The sequence below is a fragment of the Thunnus thynnus genome, chromosome 12 (genome assembly GCF_963924715.1).
Source record: "Thunnus thynnus chromosome 12, fThuThy2.1, whole genome shotgun sequence".
Taxonomy (NCBI): domain Eukaryota; kingdom Metazoa; phylum Chordata; class Actinopteri; order Scombriformes; family Scombridae; genus Thunnus; species Thunnus thynnus.
Window position 1 is genome coordinate 17,319,190 of NC_089528.1, and position 8,087 is coordinate 17,327,276.

An 8,087-nucleotide genomic window follows, 5' to 3' on the forward strand; every position below is an offset into this window, starting at 1 on the left:
CTGACAAAGAAAAAGAAACAAAAGTTTGCACAATAGCAGAAGTCTGTGGCTCTATATTAAAAACCCCTTTAGAAAGATTCTTCAAGGACTCACAAGGAGCTGAAAGGTACTAAAAGCATTCCAAAACCAAAAATAAAGACTAGTTCAGGAGGAAAGAGCTATAATCTTATGCTGACTTAAACTAGACGTATATAGTTTTGTACCAACAGCACTGCCATCGTGTCTCATTGCGGTGAAGCCTCAGTGTGTAGTAAATCATGTCCACCCACACACACTACATCAACTCACCCACGCCCACCGCCCACTGACGAATCTGTCACGGCTATCAGTGATGGTCCCTTCGCTACCATGGAGGAGCAGATATGTGTGTGCAGCAAGAAAGGCAATAAGCATGCATTTGTATTTATCTGTATGTGTGTGTGTGTGTGTGTGTGTGTGTGTGCCCACAAGAAAGAGCTATAAATCTGTGTTAAATCCTCTGCTATTTTGATTGCTTGTATTTAATCTCTCATTTTCCAAATACGGGCCAGTTGATAAAATTAAAAGAGTAGGGAGGAACTCAAAGAAGAATATGTTTGCAACTAAAGTCTATTATACTTCAATGTACCCCATTTTAAGTGTTTTGAGTCTTTTCCGTCGTCTGCTTTTGAAGAATCAGAAGAGCCCATTGGGGTACCACAAACCGCCGTACACTTGAAGATGAAGTCATTATCTACTGATGTCTATTTTAAATGCTTCTGTCCTACTGATGTGTACTCAACCCACACTATCTCTCCCCCACTCACCCCAACCCTCCAGTACTACCACTTCTCTCTATCTCTTCCTTGACTTAATGCTGATAAATGAGTCCGTTCTTACCCACAGCATTTCTCATTCTGAGTGGCCCAGCTGGATTCACTGGTGTTTCACAGTATCTTTCTCCTTCTTTCTTTATGGAATTGGTCTCAAGGACAAAAAGGTTCTGATGTTCTGAGACCATTCGACACACCACTACAGACACTTGACAAGAATATAAATAAAGAGAGAGTGTGTCATTGGAGTTCACAAACCCAAAAGGTGGCACTTACATTCACTCACAATCAGAAAGAACAAAACATTTGGAGATATTTTTATTTCAAGTAAACTGTGTGTAGTGATCTGTAGAAAACCCTCTGAAGTGTTAGGAAATATACTGAAGCTGTTTATTGCATTTAGAGAGGAACACAGAAGCACTAATTTCTACCTAGGAGACTTAAACTCTTTAAAGCAATGCCATTGATGTAAATGAACACTATTATTCTCCCAAAGGTTTTCCAGAACATTACTATAATTACCATAATTATACAGTGTAAAAAAAAAAAAAGCACATTTGCTAAACAACTGGAGCAATATCTCCACTGCTTCACTGTTTAGTGTACGCTCGCACATTTTTCTTCAGAGTCTCTTAGCAAACTTCTCATTCCCCTTGAGAGCTTTTTGTGTGGCTGTGTACTTTTTTTTTTTTTTTTTTTTAAAAAGAGAAAAGGGGAATGTGAAAGGAAAGAAATGTGTGCAAGTGTGAGGAAGAAGTTGAGTTTTACTGATATTGCTGACTGCTGTGTGCGACGCTGGGATGCCATATCTGGGTCAGGCCTCCCAGCCTGGTTCAGGCATCATGTGAGATTCTACAGGGAGTACTCTTTAACATCAACATGGGTGAGAAGGAGACAGATTTTGAGAATATCTCGTTCTGCAGGTGTGGCATGATAGATAAAACGCTCCCCAGTAAGACAGCTGAGCAGAGATTCATCAGCAGCACAGTGGGTCTGGAACGTTCACAGACCAGCTGGTGCATTCTCACAGAATTAGCCTTGAAATCTCACCACTTGTGTCTACCTGTGTCTGTATTTTTCTGACACAAACCTGCAGTGAAAAGTGATGGCAAAAGGCAGCATTACACCCTTGACCCACTCCACTGCGCTGTGCCCCTGTGTTACCCAGGGCCTCTGGGGTGCAGGCCTGTTGATGTACATAGTTTAATCAAACTGGCAGGGTGGCCTCGGATTACAGGGTGTGTGATTTGGCCATCCCACTCTCTGCTGCTTTCCTTAACATGGGAGTCAGTGATCAGTACTACAATGACAGACTGGGTTTTTTTTTTTATTTGGGGGGGGGGGGGGGGGGGGGGGGGGGTTCGTTCCAGTGCATCAATCCCAGCTAGCACACCACTCCTACGCTCCCATAGTCCAGAGCACACTGGATGGGCGTCCTTGTCACTGCACTTGGTCCAGGTGCTGGCACAGTGGGGAGTAGAAAAGTGGGAGATGGTGTGAACCTCTAATGTTTTATGCAGTCCTGGTGCATTTCTTTCTCTGGCAGGTGAAAGGAAACGGCTGGCAACACCAAATGTCATGGAGGAGGCACATGTCTGTCTGTAGCTCTGCCGAGGCCAAGTGACAACTCAGTGAATAGGGGACTGGACATGCCACACTGGGAGAAAACTTTTAAAAATCCAAGAAACTAGTAGAATTTTTAAATGATAATCTTTGCTTGTTTCCTCACTAAATTCTGTGGTCTGGCATGCCATGTTCACTCATTGCAGAACCTTGACAAACAAGAAATAGAAAGAAAAGAAAATTATCTTGGAACTCTTGGAATGTGAGAGAACAACATTTTATTACTTTTTGCCTTTTGAATAGAGGAATGTGTGTGGGAATCATTTTCAGTAGGGGTCTTTTTCATTGTGTAGTCTGGTCTGTCTTGGTGTGTATCTGACCCTTTGAATCTGCACTCCATGAATATAACAAAAGGCTGGCCAACAGGTTGGGTTGGACTTGTACAATTCTGTGCAGTGTAACCATGTTGGTTTGTTGGAGGATTTAGAGATACAGACAAGTTTCTCCTCTTCCTTTTAAGATGTAACAGCAACCTGCACGATGAAAAGGATGCTAGGATCGCTAACAGTTAATGCTCTTTTCCAAATCACTATTGTGGCGATATAACAAGGGGGAGGACTAGCGAGCGAGGAGTAATTAGAACACTTTACAACTACGCCACCTAGGGAATTTCACCCTAGGAATAATCAAGGTGGTGAAACAACCCACAAAGCACAGAGGTTCATTTGCTGAATAGATAGACAGGACGTGGTTCCAGTTAAAATATATTATTTATTTATTATAACAATTAAAAACTATACAAAAAAAAAGGGGGAACCTGATCAGTGCTGAGGCTTACCAGTAGGGGGACGTGAGTCAGGAGTGAGAGGAATCCAGGGAAAACAAAATCACCCCGATCATATGTGAAAACCTAAAAAAAAAAAAAAAAGGGGTGCACAGCACACACACTCAAAAGGGGAAACCACCACCAGGACACCGGGGACCACCACCAGCAGCTATCAGCAACTGAAAAGGGAGACGACAAATTAGCAGGGTTACCGCAAAAGAAACCCAAATAAACAAAAAAAATACTGTTGGCAGCCAAGTAAATGTACACAACAAAACCCTAAGCTGCCAAAACATTAAACTAAGGAAAAAGAAAACAAGTTAATTCTAATCTAACTAAAGTAGAATGAAATCAAAAATAAGCTTACCAAGAAAAAGCATTATACAATGAAACAAGGTAAATCCAAAAACACATGAAACAAAATACAAAAAAATAAATAAACATCACCAAATTCCGCTTAACAAACTAAACAATGGATGTATACAAATTAGCAGAATCACAATTACATAAAACAACTAATGCAAAATAAACCACAAACCATACCAAACTAAATAGGAAATCAAAAGAAAAGATAACTCAACCCAAAGTTGATCAAATTAAATTAAGTTAACCCCACAATTGGGACCCAGACTCTGGCTGCCAGCAAGCCGACACAGACCCAGGACAGCCGCACCGTGCAGCACCACACCAGACCAGGCAGAGCAGATGGAGCCTGAGGCTATGGTTAGCCGTGATGGCTAACCGTACCTATGGTAAACAGAGCCCTGTTAACACAGGCAGGCTAAAATAGTGGAGGCTTGAGGAGACAGAGCATGAAGCATACTGTTAACGAGCGTTAACGATGCATCAAACACCGGGTTCTGGCAGACCGGGGGGAGTCATGTTTGGAATTGACACTTTCATAATAAAAACAGTAATAAACACTGATACTATTGATGATGTCTTAAACATTTGTGCACTGAATACACTAAAATAATTTTAATGTTGTGATTTTAATAGAGTCCAAACCTTGCATACTTTTTTATTGATAACCTGTAAAATAGTAGTTTAGTAGTAATTAGTAGTTGCACTTTGATAACACGCCACTGCTGCAATGAAAAAAATATGTGATTATTATCATTTATTTTAATATCTACTAATATCAATATCTAAACAATCGTATCTTTTTTGTGCTTTTTGTATGTGCATGTGCAGCAGCCAAATATAGATATCTTCGTGCTGGCTACTCATTTCGGGTGCTCCGCAGAGGTGCCCTCCTTTTTGGGATCACGCTGGTGGCTATTCTGGAGCTCTATAGATGAGCTTCTGCTCATCTTTCTATTTTAAGACTACCCTTTACTGTTGTGCAGTTCTGTGGCCTCTGATAAACAGTCTTCTTTGGCTGGACTATTAGTTCTGCTCTGAGCTTTAAGCTAGTTTTAACTTGTTTCTTCCTGTTTAGATCATGAGTCACAAGGCCTGATCAATGAAACCACATACAGAGTAGAGTACAATCATTCCAATCAGAGTCAGGGCTGGTGGGTTGAGTACAAAGAAGAAAATCAGCACACCACCACCCACTATGGTCACCCTGCCTGGATAGCCTCTGGATACTGGTAAATGGGCATGAGCATGGTCATCCACATGGTGAGTCAGTCTAATAAGCTTTGCAAGTGAGTAGGCAGCAGTCAGGTCATCACAGCAGGATTTGACTGAAATAAACATGCAGCAAAGTCAGAGGGTCTCATTTCTTTGGCTCTACATTCTGGTACCTTTTATCTATGTGCCTCTATAGGGACACTGACAGTACCGCGTCATCTGAAAGTTTAACACTTTGTTAGTGTCAACTGTGAGAGATTATGAATGGCAGGTGAGAGGTGCAGAGCATACTTGTGTGAGGGCAAAAAAAAAGTGAAAAGAGAGGAAAACATGTATTTGTATTGCATTGTCTAGTCTAGAAAACTATTTGAAAAGGAAAATTTGAATCAATTGTCAGGAGATTTTTTTTTCTAATATCAGTAATTTCAGAGGTTATATACTGGAATCAATACTTAATCTCAATCACTAAATAACAAGCACGTCTTTATTGCAATCTCCCCTGCTTGTTTTCTTTCCTCTTTTTCTCTCCTTGTTTTCCTCCACTTGCCCACATGTATAGAAATGCACACATGCATGCTTGCTTGCTCATCCCTGTTCTCCAGGACTAATTACTTTAAATGAAAAAAGCTCTCCTTTGGGGCACCAATTTCACCCAGTGTCTGATGAGCAGAAATTACATGTCTAATGGAATGGAATAGTTGCGCAAATTGAAGAAATGAAACACACTTTTTTATCTTGGTGCCACCTTAAATTAGATTTTAATTTGGACCACACTCACACATAATGGAGTGCAGTAAGCCTTCTTTGGCACCTTTCCTAATTGCCTGTGGCTTTCTTATTTCTGCAGGTCGCCTGCTGTATCCATTATCAACTCCACTGACCGCCATTTTAAGCAGGATTCCTCGTGAGGCTGGAACATAATGTCAAGACAGCCACTGTTAGTGTCAAATCTGAAGCACTTCTTAAGTCCAAACCCTTTTTAGAAATGGAACTTGAACTATATAACTGTAAAAGCATGAATCTTCAAGCCCTGTTGCCTTGACCAGGTAGAGCATGCTTGCATGGCAGAAATATTTCTCACACACCAACCGGTTAAAATTCCCTAATATAAATATGAATATAAATATTGCCCTGCCTCTGGTTGAAGATTGTGCCTACCAGGTAGGGAAGTATAGTCCTGCCTCTTGACAACCACACAGAAACAAACTAGTGAGAGTGTAGACTTGTAGTAATTTTTAAACTTCATTTATTGTATGCTATATTGACAACCTTTTTGTTGATCTCAACTGAACCCCTGATTCCAACCCATGTATGCCATATTACCTTCGGTCTACAAGAGGCAAACGTCAACAGTATTTTGTGACTCATGAGTTAAGGGTGCAGGATGCCTCAAACAGAGTGCATCCCTCCAACATTGGAAATGAGGGTTTAAATCAGACCATTTTTGTAATTTTTTGAAATCAACAATTCAACAAGCACATCCTCAGAGGTGCAGAGGTGAAAAAGTATACAGGATTTGAATTTTTGTCTCAAGCTTTTTCCTTTCTTTACACAACTACTTCACTTTTCATGTGTATAAATGAGTGCAACACCATGAATGCCTTCAGGGACTGACTGTACAACAGTGTATGCCATTAACTCAGTTGGAATGATTATCATGTCTAAGACATTTGGAAGAACTATAAAAATGTTTGCCTGCATATATACTAGTTTGTTTCAAGCATACACCAGCCTGATGCTAGTTGAGCAGAAAACAGCGCTGTTCATATTATACATTTACATACATTCTATTCCACCTCTCCACCTTTTATTGTAACCACCACCATCAGTACTACACACTTTTGTGTATTTTTGGAGGAGAAGTGGAATAAGTTGAGGAATGTTTGCTTTGCCCCCTCCATCTGAGCCTATCTGAACACATGTCTGAGTTGCGAAAAAGAGCAAAAGAACAAGACAAGATACAGCTGCTGGAGTTATAAATAAACAGAAACAGAGTACTTATGGGAAGAGAGTGTGTAAGAGCTTTAGAGGCTGCTTTAAGAGGCCAACCTAATAGCCCACAGGTCGCAGTACTTTGTATGTGTGAGAGAGAGTGAAAGAGAGAGAGACAGTGAGAGTTGATGTGAAGTCTCAGAGAAATGTGCAAATGCTGAACAAACTTTTCAAATACAAAAGGCTACAGAAAAAATGAAATAATAATGGAATTAGATGTGACATAAAATGTGTGACATTGTTAAGATACACACTCTCCACAATAAAACACATTACATTAATCCAATTTACCTTATACTGTATGTGAAAAAATGGTGAATGTGGAAATATTAAGCTTGTATGCTTGTAAAAACAGCATTCATTCATTTATTTTATCTGCTTATTCTTATTCAGGATTGTGCGGGACGAGTCCAAGCATATCAAATAAGATTCAATGATAAATGAAAAATGTCTTGATGTAGTCTTATTAGGATTCAGCTGCAGCTCAATAAGTGCTGATGTAAACCAAAAAAAAAAGCTTTCATATCATACATGAGGGAATTCTGGCAGCTGTCAAGATACTCCTCTGATAATGCAAGCCAGAGAGACAAGGCAGATACAGTATGTTGAAAGAATTGCAGTAAGAATAGTAACTTATCACCAGCACCAGCCTCCTGTTCTTTGACTGCAGCCAAGGCTGAGTCACTGTCCCTGTGCTCCCTGCTTTACCTCTTCCAGCTTAAGAAACCTGAACTTATCCAGACTTGGTGTAGTGGTGTGTGTGTGTGAGTAAATTACAGAATGTTCTGAATGACTTACAGTGCAGTCTGTCAGTATTAAGACAGTAATATGTTGTTTATTGTTTATGCTCTACTCTAGCACACTGGATTTCAAATGAAAAATTAACTATGAGATTAATGTGCTGACTTTAAGTAGCTTTAAAAATGTTTGGAGGTGTTCACATCCTTATTAGTTGAACATTGAAGGACCCAAAAGTGCTTTTTAAAGGGAGCATATTATGCTTTTTGAGATTTGTGGTTATTTTTATACTGTTAAGCTCCAAAACTTGAGGTGAACATATGTAAAAATACTGACTGAAAGTCAAAAGCCAGGGCTTCATCCTGCTCTGAACGCTTTGTTTGCAAAGTTACCTCTGCTTCTTCCTGTCTGATGACATCAGATTGTTCGTACATGCCCAAAAAATGGCCATCTGTACCATAGTCTTTATTGCTAAGGTTGTTGCTAAGGTTATTTGCATCGCTTGCATATTTTAGATCAGATTTGTGCTCACCCATGCCATGTACAGTTGTATTTGAGAAGTTTCCATTTCAAGTAAAGAAGAAGGAGAAAGAAATGAA

The 8,087-nt window shown here is 40.0% G+C and overlaps 1 long non-coding RNA gene across 1 annotated transcript; it reads right to left on the reverse strand.

The window, feature by feature from the left end:
- Window positions 1–1,159: 1,159 nt before the first annotated feature.
- Window positions 1,160–4,055, reverse strand: LOC137193421 (uncharacterized). The gene is made up of 2 exons (XR_010930820.1): window positions 3,193–4,055; window positions 1,160–2,563 (listed from the first exon to the last, which is right to left on the reverse strand). It is a non-coding gene; the product is annotated as an uncharacterized lncRNA (long non-coding RNA).
- Between the last annotated feature and the right edge of the window lie 4,032 nt (window positions 4,056–8,087).